Source organism: Lissotriton helveticus, chromosome 5_1 (assembly GCF_964261635.1).
Source record: "Lissotriton helveticus chromosome 5_1, aLisHel1.1, whole genome shotgun sequence".
Lineage (NCBI taxonomy): Eukaryota > Metazoa > Chordata > Amphibia > Caudata > Salamandridae > Lissotriton > Lissotriton helveticus.
In genome coordinates, this window is record NC_136065.1 from 1,957,637,896 (window position 1) to 1,957,653,728 (window position 15,833).

General features: G+C 45.2%; 1 long non-coding RNA gene across 1 annotated transcript in view; it reads left to right on the top strand.

The window, feature by feature from the left end:
* LOC144756095 (uncharacterized) overlaps positions 1–15,833 on the top strand; it is a 205,475-nt gene that overhangs the window by 96,233 nt on the left and 93,409 nt on the right. Inside the window, exon 3 of the long non-coding RNA XR_013595074.1 lies at positions 928–972. This is a non-coding gene — a long non-coding RNA (uncharacterized LOC144756095). The remainder of the gene's footprint in view (positions 1–927; positions 973–15,833) is intronic.

Consider the following 15,833-nt stretch of genomic DNA (forward strand, 5'->3'; position numbering starts at 1 on the left):
CGCCTAAAAGCACTATGCGTTGTAATGGTATGCGTTGTAAAAACAGCGTTGTAAAAGCATGCGAAGTAAAAGCATGCGTTGTAATGTAATACATCCGGTTTTAAGCCACTGTCAGTATTAAGATTTGGTGAAATGTCTAACTCCATTAGCAACTCCAAAATTGATGGCGCTGGTGGACCAGAATCATCTATAGATAATAGTAATCGCAGATTCTGAATATCCTTATAGATCTCTTGCATTCTAAAACATTGGTTGTATGGAGAATGGTTGTAATGTTTTTTCATGAAAGTATTTCTTCAATTTGACTTTGCATACAAACGTATACATATCAATGTGAATCTGTGTAAAGTTGTTCTCAACAAACAGAAACCACGGCCTTTGTGCAACACATTTATTTCATGTTGGTTTAGTGAATGGCTTGGCAGATTATTGATAGAAATGTAATTGGTAGGAATATTTGTTTCATCAGCACTCCCATCTGTATCATTTAAAGGAACCTGTGCCATACTTAGTTCCTTAGATTTTTTAAGGCCGCCCGTATCACAGCCCCTTGCTTTATGGGCATCTCTTGACCTGGTTTTGCCCCTTCTTGTGGAGTTACAGTGGGACCCTGTTTCTTAAAATCTACTCTGCTGCCCATTCGGTACATGTGGACTTCCTCCAAACAAGAGGAAGTTGAGGTTGTAGGGGTCAGTCACGCCTACTCTAGAAGAAAGGTCATCACTAGTGTTACTAAACTAAACCAGAGTGATCTAATTTACTAGTTGAGCCAGAAGGCATGGTGTTATCATTTTTTGATTCTTGTTAGTCTGTGGTATAATATTATCAAATCCATGTCATAAGCAAATATTCTTTCATTCTTGTAAACATTTTCACTTCTTTTTAATTTACGCATTTTCTTGACCTCTTTATATATTTAATGTTTAGCAAGGACATCCATCAATATCTTATCATTTTTCTCCTTGGCCTCTGGTAAGTTCAACCCTTTAATTTCTTCCTCCAGTTTACTAATTTCCAGTAATAGTGTGTTCTGTTTATGTTCAGCAAATCTATCTATTATGAATACTGCCTACCCCTTGCTAGCTGAACTTATAAACCTCTGCAAACAGAGCAATAGCACTGCTGTATGAATCTGGAAAAAAATATCAAGAGCTGCTGTACTGCTGAGACTACAATATTTGTATTTTTTTTCACACTGCCTCTTCCAATGCAATTCTCAGTCATACTGTATAATTGAAAATCTGCTTTGAAAGGGCAAAATTAAAAAAAAGTAGAAAGAAGTGAAATATTGAAGTGTAAGTAGATGGTGTGGTAAATGGTAGGCATGCACATTCCACTTCTTGAGCTTCCTATAACACCCATGGATCTTTAAAGGTTTTTAAGGCCATTCCAGTGACAATTCCACTTCTCCCTTAAAATCCTCAGTTAAGTTGATGTCAGAATATAAATGAAAGCACAAAAAAGCAAAGCGGGACTTCATCCAAGCCAATCTGGTTCCAAAGAGAAGACGCAAGGGTTTGAGTCACTCTCCCTTGATATTAGCAGCCTTGGAACCAATGCCTCAGCTGATGTGCCTCTGACAGGCTGGTGTCAAACCCCCAGCAAACTAAGCATTCAAAGAGGTCATGCTGCAAATCTTTGGGGAGCTTCTGGCTCCCTCTGGTGTGTCATTGGGTACCATGTGACTGCAGGGGCCTCCAGTAAGGTTATCACCAGTGGGCCCTCCCCCAATGCTGGTTATCCCTATGGGTCCCATTACCAGGCCTGTGCAGACTCTTGTATACACTTCCATTCTGGCTCCAAGATACACTCGGGTTCCCGTCACTGATACCGACTCCATCAGTGTCGATTGACGACCCGGTGCCAGCACCCATGTTGGCTCCCAAATGGACATCATCCTAAGCTTGACCGATGTCACACTACAAAATCATGAAATTGCAACTAGTATGCATCTAACTCTAAACTGGTGGTTCTACCACATCACAGATATCAGCAGTGTCCTTTTTACTTTGTATTGCTTAGCTGATCCAGTGCCAGACCAGGGTGCATCCCAAAGTACTGATGAAAATGTGAGTGTGATGACTTGCTCCCCCTTCATTAAACTTATGATACCTTGTACCTTAAATTACAAAATGCCAGTGAGCTTGACACCTACCCTGAAGCCTAGCATGACTCACCCCATGTGCCACCAATGGAAGAAAACCTCTCATTTGCAGTGTGGTTCGGAGAGCAGCTAATGTAGCAACGTTACAGATGCCCTGTGTTAGCCACATTGAAGTTCTTGCTTCCATTCAGTGGCACATTCATGGATGCCTTGAACGCTGCCTGAACAAAATTATGTTCTTGCACACATATTAGTCAGCAGGTGGCCAGGCAACACAAGCATGTGCTTCAAGAATGACATTTTCTTATCAAGCACCCTACTCTGGACAGGCACATTGCACAGGCTTTGACAAATAAGGTGAATCCTAACTCATTTCCACCCAACGCCTCCTTTTGAGAATCCAAAAGGATTGATGCTTTTGGCTAGTGGCACGCGCCCTTAGATCGTCCTCCCTGTTTAAAATGACTCTTCCTCGCTTTAAGCGGACTAGATTAGGGGGACAGTCTATAGCCGTGGTGGCTGCCAGGGTGTGGAATGCCCTTCCCCTTCACCTGCGCTCCATTCAGTGCGTGGGTCAGTTTAAGAAGAGGCTGAAAACTCATCTGTTTACCGGTGCGGCATAAGCTGGTCCTCTCGCTGTCTTTCTTTGCCTTTCTCCACCGCGCCAGGATACTCCCAAGTAATAGAGCGCGCTATAAAATGGTTTTATACATACATACATAGCGAATGTTTTATTCCACCAGCTTCGCACTGCCATCCAAAAACATTGTGTGTCTACTAGGCTGATATGTACATGCCCTATGGGACATGACCAGCAAGATTTTGCTGATAGTTTCCACCCCATATTCTTCCCCCACTAGAATTTCAGAGGAGCATCTGTTCATCCTACTTGAGGAGGTGCACCTCTTGCTCTCCAAGGGTGCCATACAATGGGTACTGGAATTGGAGAGTGGGAGGGTTGTTATTCATGTTCTTTCCTCTTCCCAAAAAAAGACAGGACTGTTAGGCCTATCCTGGAACTTCAACCTCTGAATGCCTTCTGGTGGAAATTCAAAATGCTTACATTTAGTCACATTCTATCTGCTGTGGTCTCAGTAGACTAGATGGTGTCCTTTAACTTGCAGGGTGCTTATTTTCATATGCCCCACTTGTAGTCCCACATACATTGCCTGTGATTCAAAGTGAGCCAAGAACACCTTCAATTTCCCATGCTTCCCATCTGCAACAGTGGGTGTTCATGAAGGTGATGGCAGTAGGTTCTGTCCGCCTTATGACCTTGGGAGCTTCAACACTCCCATACTTTGATGACTGATTGCCGAAAGAGAACTTGTTGCAGTGAACCATAGACCACTTCCAGATGACGTTGAGCTCCTAACATCGTTGGGGTTCACCATGAATGAACTGAAGTCTCATGTGCTTCCCTCTTAGAGTGTTCCGTCCATTAGGCCAGTGGTTCCCAAACTGTGCGCCGTGGCTCCCTGGGGAGTCATCAAACCTATCCAGGGGAGCAGCGCACCAAGCACTTTAATGCATTTAATGTTGAAGGGTCTGTGGGCTTCAGTTAAACTAATTAGACTTAAACGCATAATGTCAATGATTTGTAAGTGACATGCCTAAAGCTGTAATTGTAGTGCTTAATTGATGGCATTTCAAGGGAGATGACCTCCATATTTCACTGGATCCCCACGTTCCAACACTCCCAATGTAAGCAGAAGATGCTGGTTTTATTTTGTTAGACTTGTTAATAGTTTCCTTTTTTCCAAATGCATTTTACACCAATGCAAGTTATCAGGAAAGTACAATTATCCTGTCTATTAAATACACTAAGTATTATTAAGTATTGACATTTGTACTTAACCCATATGTGCTCATGACGAGCTCAGCTCGTCATGAGGCACAGTGCTCGTGTGCTCATGACGAGCTGAGCTCGTCATGACCACACCCATATCTATTATGGTCCAGCACAGCAGGCAAATATCTCAAGCAGCCAAGGTGTTAAATCATAGGTACTTTCAGTACACATTTTTTTAAGTAGATACACATTTTCAGACAGGCCTGCTCTCTCATTGAGCACAGGGAAGTAAAATACCATGTACGGCATAATGCCAACATTTAGAAGAAAGAAAGAGGGACATTAAAAAAAAAAATCCGAGGAATTTATTTTACTTGCATTGATTTGGAGGCAATTTTAGGGAGGAGACAGCAAAAATAAAGCTGTATGTGGTTAAAAAAATCGTGAGTCGCCCTGCTGAGACAGGTGTGTTGGCACGTATGACATGGGTAGAAATGGAAGTGCATGCAAATATTCTTCAAGCACAGAAACGCTTTGGCAATGGGCCTACATGCATAGGTGTGCTATCTAGCACTGTAAGTGGGATAAAAAAGTTTGAGAGGGTACTCTAAAAAAGGCATGGGCAAAGAAGCTTAACTAGGAATATTTTATTAGAGGCACTGCCTTTGTAATACGAAACACTCTGATTATATGATAATAATACCTTCATCAGCTTCATCCCAATTATTTTCAGGGAGAAAAATGCAAGTACTCCTGAGGCCGGGCTTACATCCGACCCACCCTAAAAAAAAAAAATACCAGTGGGGAGCCACGGGAAATGGCCAATGGGCCAAGGGAGCCACGGGTCGAAACAGTTTGGGAACCCCACTGCATTAGGCCAATTGTGTTTAACCCCTTCGATGCTCATGACGAGCTCAGCTCGTCATGAGGTATACCTCTCATGTGCTCATGACGAGCTCAGCTCGTCATGACCACACCCATTTCCATTATGGCCCAGCACACCAGAGGATCTTCTGAAGCAACCAAGGTGTTAAGGTGTTTCCTCCCTCATAGTGATTCCATGACATTTGACTATGATCCTGATACTCTAGGCTCAGTCCAGGATCCCAGTGAGGGTGGCTCTGAGGCTCCTTGGCCTCTTAACCTTGTGCATTCTCCTTGTCAACTGCACCAGGTGGCACACATGTGAGTCCCACAATGGAACCTGAAATCCTGCTGAGTCCAGCATCAAGGATTACCTTCAAACCCCATACAGGTCTTGGCTGAGATGGTCATAGATCTACAATGGTGGCTGACCAATCACAATTTGTCTTATGGAAGGCCACAAACTCTTCTCTGCCCAGCGATCACAATGGTGGCGGATGCATTAGTACTTAGTCGATGTGGTCATTTAGGGGATATAGAGATCAGAGGCCTCTGGGGTACAGCAGAGGGCCAGCTCCACACTAACATACTGGAGCTACGGGCTGCCTGAAAGTTTTCCTGCTTTCCATCAAGAAGAGGCTTGTGTTTTTTCTCACATACAACACTGCCGCTCTGTGTTACTGCAACAAGCAGGGCGGCCTGGAGTCCTGTGGCCTGTACAAAGAGGCTTAGCATCTTTGGCGCTGGCTGGAGCAGCAGTACATCTTTCCAGTCGCCAACCACCTGGGGAGGTCCCCGAATGCCAGAGTGGACGAATTGACATGATCCTGCAGGTCATGAGTGTTGTCTGCATCCTAAAGTGGTGCAGGACATATTGGATCAGTAGGAGAGCTCTTGCTAGATCTATTTGCCAAGAACGCACAATTAAGACAGTTTTCCATGTTAGAGTTTCCAGAAGATGTATTCTAACTGGAATGGACATAGGGACCCTCTACTCCTTTCCACCTCCTACTCTAAGTTCTGAGAAAGATTAAAAAACATCCAGACCCGGTTTATCCTAATTGCCCTGAATTGAATGAGGAGAATGCGAGACCTGGAATCCCTGAGCATGAGCATCTCCCCTTTTATTAGGCTACCTACTCAGAAGGACCTTCTGTTTCAGCTGCAGGGCATGGTCATCCATCTGAACCTCTGCAATTTATACCTCCAAGGGTGGAGATTGAGCAACAGCAATTGACTACATTTGATGCCATCTGAAGTAGGTGATGTCAGCCTTAATGCCAGGCATGTTTCCACAAAATCCATTTATTGCAAATTTTCTTAGGCAAGCTTGCAAGCTGGTTTGTACCCAAGACCCTGACCCCATATAAGCGGTGCTGTCAGACATCCTTTTGTTTGTTCTGTTTTTAGTGCAGCAAGGCCTTGTAATGAGCAATGTAAAATGTTATTTGTCAGACCAACCATCCTTGTTCAAATCACCAATTGTTATGAGGTTTATTAAAATGTTTGATGCAGATATTTCCTCCCAGATTTTTTGTAATACCTCAGTGGGACCTTAACTTGGTCCTGATATTTCTCATAGTTGCTCACTGCGTCTCTTAACTCTGAAAACTGTCTAATTGTGATGAAATCAGTTTGTCACGAGTGAATGCATTTATTTATTTTGATTATTTTAAGTTTTATTTACAGCTCATCCCACCAGACTAGCATTAAGTTACTTGAGATATACATATATAACAGTGCAACATGTCATAAGTTGCTTTACCAGGCTCAATAAAGGGAAAAATAATATAACAGCATAATGATGCAACCGAGGGTGTAGGGAGGGAATGAGGAGGGTAGAGGAGAAATCTAGGGGGGAGGACAGGAGGAAGAGAAATTAGGGGAGGGTGTTGTAGTTAGACTCTGACTTCAACAGGTTAACTTGTGATGAATGTATTAACACCAACCCTGCAGTGGTACATCATAAGCCAGCCAGCCTAACTGACTCAATCAGGGTTCACTGAGAGCCTCACAGATAGTAGAAATAAAGGCAGACTACTGCAAAAAAGGAAAGGAGAAAGATAGTAAAGTCAGAGGTGAAACATACTACTAAGTACCAAAAACCTAAAAGGAATGTAATCACCTTCAGAACATTTCCTGGGTCAGATTAAGGATTATGGCTCCCCGGCAGGCAGAGAGCCATGCCAGAGGTATTTAGGGGGATCATGGAGCTTGGACCTTCAAGGTAAAATCTAAATACATGTTAGGTGTTGTTCTCAGGTGAATTGGTAGAGGATTCTAGGAGCTGCTGGCGGAACCCAAAAAGTATTGTTTCAAGAGAAGGGAGGATCTGAAATTCAGTGTTTCTCGGATGAGAGAGCTCTAGCTTCTTGGTCTCTAGAGAAGGTCAGGGTAGCACTTGGTAACTGAGAAAACATATTTTGAAAGTTGACTCCTACTTCTAGTGGGAACCAATGAAGTTCTTTCAATATTAGAGAGATGAGGTCAAACCTTTTACTCTGTGTGATGAGGCCTGCTGTGCAGTGAAAAACTGCTTTTAACGAGGATAATGTGGAAGTTAGTAGGCCAGCTAGTATGGAATTCCCAGAATCTATTCTGGTTATTAGGAGAGTGGGGACAGCAGTTGATTTTAGGAGAGTAGGTGTTTTATTTTCTATAGCTGATGCAGGAGGAAGTTGCCGGATTGCTTTAACAGCGAAACATAGCAAGGAGTTAATGGTAAATGCTAGAGATTCAACACTTGCTGAGACAAACCCACACTCAAATAGTTCCAAGCTATTTTGTAAATGGATTTACGAGATGAAAGCAGGAACTCACATTTTGGGTGGTTCAGTTTCGAGCAGTGAGTGTTCATTCAGTTGTGTTTTGTCTTAAGGCCATTTAGTAGAGTGTGGATATGGTTGACAAATGATAGCTATAAGTACTGTTTGTTGTATGTCATCTGTGTGCAGGTGTAGTTTTAAGCCTGACTTCTTTAATAGTAGGCCTAGTGGTTCCGTAGATCATTTGAAAAGGATCAATGATAGCATGACTCCCTGAGACACACCACGTGTAACCTATCCTGGGTGACATGTGTATGGTCCTAGCTTCGTTATTAGTGGTCTGCCTCTAAGGAAGGATTTGCACCACTTTAGCACAACGTCTCTGAATCCCATTCTTTGTGGCAGGGTCTTTAATAGTAAATGATGATCCATTGTGGCAGCCAGCAGGTCTAGTAATTGAAGGCATGCTTCTCCATCATCCAGGATGTGGTGAATGTCCTCTATTACTATTAGTGTTGCCGTTTCAGCACTATGTCCATCTCTGAAGTCCAATTGGGAAGTCGACAGTAGAGCATTGGAAATATTATAGTTGTTTCATTGGATTTCTCAATGGTTTTTCCACCAAGCCAAAGAAGATTGATAATAGGTCAGAAGATCTCGAATACTTCAAGGTTAATATTAGGTTTTTTCAGAGTGGGAGAGATGTGGCCTACTTTTAGATTGTTGGGGAAGGACCATGGTGACAATCAGGAGGGAGGTCTTGGTTTGAGGGCCCTTCCTAAGAATGGGTATCAGTGTGGACTTAGTTTGTAGCCACATAATTGCAGCATTCCATAATGCAGCGCAGCAGTTATATAGTTACAGGTATTCACTATCAAGTAATAATCCTATCAGGTAGGCTATGTGGGGACAAATTATTAGTAGGAATAAGCATGCCGCCTTTAAGTATAACGCTTTTAGGGGCATATTACCAAGGCAGGGTATATGAAATTATAGCGGCGATAATTTCATCACCCTATTAGCAACAGCTTTTAGGTGAAAGCAAACGGTTTGGGGCCCGCTCTGCCTGTCAGCGATTTTTATCACTAATGACATGCAAAGTGGCTGTACCCAACCTGTTAGCGACTGAAAGCAATCGCTAACATCGCTATCGCCTATTGTCAACGCAGGCTTAGCGACAAAAAGATTAGCGCTAAGCGCGAATATCGCTGAAAACTAACGCCTGCTCAGACCAGTTTTTAGCCTGTATATCCAATGGGAGGTGGATATTCAGGCTAAGTCCCTATTAGCGATAATGCCTGAATATCGCTGGATTTCCAGCGATATTCACGCATTTCACCGCTATCGCCGGATTTTTTATCGCTTTGGAGATAAACGTTGCTAATAGCACGTTATCTCTGTGATGAAATCCGGCAATGCGCGGCGATAAAAAAAAATTCGCTAAGCTTATTTAGCGATAAATATCGCTACTTGTTGATAATATGCCCCTTAGTTCTGTAGTTCTGTAGCTTGGATGCAGTACATCAAAGTGGCCACTAGATTGCAGTAGTGTTGTTTGAGAACAGACCACTTAGCCTTTACATGAATAAGTATCTGACTGTAAACTTGTAGTTTTCTCATTGAAGTTGTGCTTTCAGATAATTTAGATGAAGATTGCCTCTAGTTTAATGTGGGGATTTGTTTGGAGTCCCATGGTTCAAAGAGCCTGCTTGTTAATTCTGATAGCGAAGCACCTTTAAGATGTCTGTCGAACTTCACAAAGTAAGTAACCTGAAGCAAGTGATGTAGCGCTTCCCCCCTGGTCTCCAATCTCAAGCACTACTGATGAACCAGGAGCGGTGTTAATCCTCTAAAGATTGTGTTACTCCACATCTGGACTTAGTCAACATATAAATCAAATATCAAATAACATTTCAGAGTTAAATGTAAAGCTCACTAGGTTTCACAATAAACACTGACAAGTATTATAATGGAAACCATGAAGATTTATTAAAAGTTTAAAGACACTACATAAAGCAAATAAGTGGCATAGAGTTAGTGGGTAGGCATGCATCATGTAAAAACATGAAACTCAGAAAAAGGGCAAATCAAGTCAATTCAAGTCAAAGATAGCTTTATTCGATTTCATATAAAACCATAAAAGCACATACAAAACAGTTTGAACAATTTAAAATTCAGTTATACAATAAATACAAAACAAAATACATAACAGGATAAAAAAATGCATACTCGGACTTCATCTATAATACATTTAGTACAACTATACTACTCATGAACGAGAAAAACACTACAGCCTCATACTAATATCCTGTTTACAGTACAGAATTTCATTTAACCCATAGTTGATCTGCATCTAATTGTAAATTTTAAAAACTTTGATACAGCATTTATAGTCATTGCATCCTGCAGCAGAAGGATCTTAAATAGGGCCGGGCTACATTGTCTTAGGCCCCAAGTCTTTAACAAGGGTATTAAATATATTGTCCTTCCCCATGCATAGAATTTGCAGAAAAGGATACGATGAATTGTTGATTGTACGGAAGAGTCGTCACATGGGCAATTAATTAGGTTTTTAGACCAGTCATTAATGACTGGAAAGGTAACCAGCCTAAAGTAACTGCCCATTCTCAACTGAGCTAATAACATTCTATCATAGCTAGACTGCTCAGGGGATAAGTAGAACTGCAAACCAGGGCCCTGCAATAATAAGTGATGTTGAATAACAGAGGCCTTCTTCCCCTCCACTAGCCAGCGTTGATCATCCAAAAAAGCAGAACATAATTCATTCAAAGCTTTTTTAGAGATAGAGGATAACAGTACGGGCGAATTAAAGAGCTCTGGATGCCCTAAATTTGTTAAAAAATCCTTAATGTAGGCAAGCTACTGAATGTTTTTAGACCTCTCAAGTTTCATACAGTCCGCAATGATTGCCCTGTTAAAGACTGTTTCAGTAGAAGTCCATATCTTGTGCCAAAGCAGCACTGGACTAATCCTAATTAAGTCCAATACATATACCAGGGCGAGTTCTTTATGACAGACATGGGTTGAGGTAGACTTAGGGACAGCCAACAAATATCGAAGAAAAGCATTTTCTTTTACTTGGATATCCTGACAGTTAGCAATGCCCCAAATGCCGGCCCCATATATGGCAGTTGACACGCATTTGGCTTTATAAATATCAAGCAAAATGCGTGTTGGCCTACCTCCTAGCTTATTGGCAAACTGTTTTAATGCACCAATAGCGCGTGAAAAAGCTAGATTCCTAGTGGTAATAGCTGTAGTCCAAGTTCCTTTTTTATTAAAAACAACCCCCAAATAAGAAAAAGTATCGGTGGTTTCTATCCTAGACTGATCTAAAAAGGTGTTACAGGAAACATTATTTTTTGATGAGCAGCACATGGTAAAAGTTTTCCCAATGTTAATCTTAAGGCCCCTAGATCTCATATATACAGAGAAACTAGCTAACGCCCTTTGGAGGCCTATTTGGGTTCTAGCCATGATAACCGCATCATCAGCGTACAGTAAAATCAGGACTGCGGCACCATCAATTTGAGGGTAGTCCACATCTAATTTAAGTAGGTGTTCTGCAACACTATTAATATAAAGGTTAAAAAGAAAAGGTGCCAAAATGCAACCTTGTCGTACGCCTTTCATAATTGGAAATTTTTCCGTGCATTCGCCTTTCTTGCCATAGCGCACCTTTGCCCCTGCGCCTCTATATAATTGTTGGACCCGGCCTCATGGCGTGGTCCTACCCCCCCGCGTGGCGGGCCCCGAACGACATCGGCCCTCCGCTGGGCATCGGGCGGCCCTTGCCCGGCCTTGCACGCCCCAACACTGCTGGTCCGGTTACCACCCCGGGCCACCACTACCGGCCTAACTCCATCCTGGGCCATCACGTCACGAACCACGTCCTGGGCACGAGGCCTCGCCCGACTCCATCTTGGACCCACCACGTCACGACCACGTGGCCTTGGCCCCGACCAAGGCCCCAGCGAAGCCCCGACATCGAGGCACCAAGATCCACCCAGGTGGTCGAGTGGCCACTCAACAGATCCCAGAGGAGGGAAGTTTCGATGGGCCTCCAGTCGTCCCCGGACGCCTGGTATCGATCGCCCTCCGGCCTCCCCGGGCGCTGACTCCACCCCCCTGCTGGGTGTCTGGACACCATCATCCCGGCCCCTCTGACCCCCAGGCGCGAGGGTCCGGACATCAAAGGACTCCAGTCCTATATCTGGGCCAGCCCCGGAGTAGGACAGCAGTTGTATCCTGGACTGGAAGCCCTGCTGACGCTGTTGCGGCCGACACCAGAAGAACTCTTTTGCCTGTAACCTGAAGAGACCCTGAGAGCCTGCTGGCGCTGCCGCGGCCTACCTTCTCTGAAAACCATCTTGGGAACCTGCTGGCGCTGCCGCGGCCCCCCTTTGCTGAACCATCTTGGGAGCCTGCTGGCGCTGCCGCGGCCCACCTTTGCTGAACCATCTCGAGAGCCTGCTGGCGCTGCCGCGGCCCATCTTCGCCGAAACCACCTCGAGGCCTGCTGGCGCTGCCGCGGCCTCCTCTCCGTAAAGACCACCTGTCGAGTCCTGCTGGCGCTGTCGCGGCTCGGCCTCTCGGAACCCCCGGCTCGAGGATTGAGAGCTGTGCGCAGGGTATCCCTTCCTACACCCGTACTGAGACTGTCCCGCTACCCTGTCCCTTCCTTTACGAGACTTTACAGATCCATCGATCTGCCTGTATATATCGCTAAGAACAAGCAACCTTTACTCTTGATAAAGCCTAAGAACTATCTTCTTGTGTGGTGTCCGTTTGTAGTGTTGTGGTTACTCTGCTGTACGATCCTTGGAGAGGGCCCTCACCCAGGAGGCCTCTCGGTAACGCTCGGCTACTTCTCGGCGGAGAGGTGGACCTAGGGGTGGTCAGTCAGACATCTTCTGCCTCCCCCGGGATCGCCTTTCTAACAATAATTCTTTAAGAAAGTTAAGAATATTTACATCAACCCCAAGGCGTGTTAGAGTGTCCCACAAGACGTCGTGACTAAGACAGTCGAATGATGAACTAAGGTCAACAAACGTCATAAATAAACTGCCCTTTTTTGCCACCATATATTTATTTGTTAGCATTGATAGGTTTAGCCCTTGTTCAACGGTGCCCAGACCTGGCTTAAACCCATACTGGAATTTCGATAGTATGCCTTCGTCCTTGGCCCGTACCTGTAATCTGTTCAATAGAACTCTGCCTGCTACTTTCATTAGGGAGTCAAGCAGCGAAATGGGCCGATAACATTTCGGGTCGTTATGATCGCCTTTCTTGAAAATGGGCACTACAATCGCATCCTGCCAAGTGGAAGGAAAACCTCTATCATTACAACTATTGAGCACATTTGTCAAAAGCGGTGCCCATAGGGTAATATTATCCTTATAAATGTCAATTGGAATGCCGTCTGGGCCCGGGGCTTTGCTATTTGAACTATCTGTAATGGCCAATTTCACCTCCGACATGGAGAAAACTATCTCCAGCGGAAACAAATTAGGAGGGGCAGTTTCTGTGGCTACCATCTGATCAAAATTTGGACTTTCTATACTAACCAGGTCGTCTTTTTTATAGAGCTCAGTAAAATGATTGACCCATACAGTCTCCTCTATGGCAATCTCTATTAGGTCGCAGCTCTTCTCAGAGAAAAAGGGGGCATTTACCGCTCTCCAGAAGGCGGAGTTATCTCTCAAGGAACATGCCTTAAGCAGGGCTTCCCAGGCAGCCTCTTTTAGTTAGTTTTTCCGTTTCTGCACAGCAGATTTGTAATATGCTCTAGCAATCCTTATCTCAGACATGTTTTTGGGCGTTTTTTTTACTGTTTGTTTCAATTTAGAGTGTGCCTTACTACACTCAGAGTTGAACCAGCCCTCAGCCTTATGTCTCACCCCTTCCCGTGCAGTTCCTGTTAGTTTGCTGCAAATATGCGCAATAATTCTCTGGAAAGCTGCAATAACCTCAGTTTGATCAGGGTTTTCCGCAAGGCAAATCATAAAATCAGAGAGGTGGTCCGTTACTAAGCAATGCAGAAAACTTTTAGGATCAACTTTACTCCATTTTAGTGAGTAACCATTAGTTCTATTCAGAGAAATCTCGTGACTATATAGGTTTTCAACTGCATTTGATACATGTCTGCCACTCAACCCGCTAGCGAATTTTATGCTAATCGGGAAATGGTCACTAAATGCAATGTCCTCTGTTTTAAATGAGATAACATTGCAATGATAACTTGAGGTGACCAAGATATAATCAATAACAGACTGTGATCCCCGTCCATTGAATGTAGTTTGAAAATTAACCTGGGGATCACAGAGCTCATTTGCAAAACCTGGTAAACCTGTGAAGTATCTATGGCAAATGATGAAGGAATAACCTTAGGTTTACCGTCTATCTGAGCCACGGATGCTGTGCAAACGCCTGTGCCCCCTATTTCTTCGCCTGAGTGATTAAGCTGAATCAGCGCTTTTCCTTCCTCATCTCCAGTGTGGTTATCAATCAAGACATTTATATAGCGCACTACTCACCCGTAGGGTCTCAAGGCGCTAGGAGGGGGGGGTGCCGTTACTGCTCGAACAGCCAGGTCTTGAGCTTCTTCCTGAAGGAGAGGTGGTCTTGGGTCATGCGCAGGTCGGTCGGGAGGGAGTTCCAGGTCTTGGCGGCCAAGTAGGAGAAGGACCTTCCTCCTGTTGTCGCTCTTCGGATGCGCGGGACGGCGGCGAGGGCGTGGTTGGTTGATCTGAGGTGGCGCTTGGGAGCGTAGAAGTTGATTCGGTTGTTGAGGTAGCTCGGGCCTTGGTCGTGTAGGGCTTTGTGTGCGTGGGTGAGGAGACGGAAGGTGATCCTTTTGTTGACGGGGAGCCAGTGCAGGTCTCTCAGATGTCCGGAGATGTGGCTGTTTCGTGGGATGTCGAGGATGAGTCTGGCTGAGGCGTTCTGGATCCGCTGGAGTCTCTTCTGGAGCTTGGCGGTTGTTCCGGCGTAGAGGGCGTTGCCGTAGTCCAGTCGGCTGGTGACGAGGGCCTGGGTGACAGTCTTCCTGGTCTCGGTGGGGATCCACCAGAAGATCTTCCGTAGCATGCGCAGGATGTTGAAGCATGACGAGGAGACGGCGTTGACTTGTCTGGTCATGGAGAGGGAGGAGTCCAGGATGAAGCCCAGGTTGCGTGCGTGGTCCGTCGGTTTGGGTGCGGTGCCCAGGGCGGGGGGCCACCAGGAGTCGTCCCAGGCGGAGGGCGAGGAGCCCAGGATGAGGACCTCCGTCTTGTCTGAGTTCAGTTTCAGGCGGCTGGTCGTCATCCACTCGGCTAAATCTCTCATCCCTTCGTGCAGGTTGGCTCTGGCGGCGGCGGGGTCGTTGGTCAGGGAGAGGATCAGCTGGGTGTCGTCGGCGTAGGAGATTATGTTGAGGTTGTGTTGGCGTGCGATGGCCGCGAGGGGGCTCATGTAGACGTTGAAGAGGGTGGGGCTCAGCGAGGATCCTTGAGGGACGCCGCAGATGACTTCGGTGGCCTCTGACTTGTACGGTGGTAGGCGGACTCTCTGTGTTCTTCCGTCGAGGAAGGAGGTGATCCATTCCAGTGTTTTCTCCTGGATTCCGATGTTGCCGAGGCGCTGCACTAGGGTGCGGTGGCAGACAGTGTCGAATGCCGCGGAGAGGTCCAGGAGGATGAGGGCCGCTGTTTCTCCGTTGTCCATCAGGGTTCGGATGTCATCGGTGGCAGCGATGAGGGCGGTTAGTAATTATAATGTCAAGGCTATCTATCTCCTTGGCTGTATGACAAAGTGTAATGAGGGCTACAATTTTATCTTTATCCCTTACCTCGGGTGTGGAATTAATATTACCATTTCCCGCCTGTTCTTGTCTACTGGTAGACATAGTAGAGCACATCCACCCTCTCTTCTGAGATTCATTGTTCGTTAACCGTCAGTCAACCATCTCGAGACAGCTAAAACTGTTGGCCAACGGGATTCCTCCCCAGTTGTCCCTGAGAGCTAGGCCCCTACTATGGTTACCCCCCCACTCCCCCCAGGCTCCACCCCAATCTCGATGCCCTACTCTACGCCAGTTCCCATCCAGATCTAAGTCGTGGTTAAGACAGCTCCTAGGGGGATAGAAGAAAGAGAGTCGTTTTGTTTCTATGCCATCATGTCTACCTTGCATGTTCCATGAGCATATATATTCGACCGTACGTGGATCTTCAAAGTTAATCAGGACACAATCACCTTGTATAATTTTCCTCTCATGTCCCACCCAGGCCACTCTGTGTACCATTAG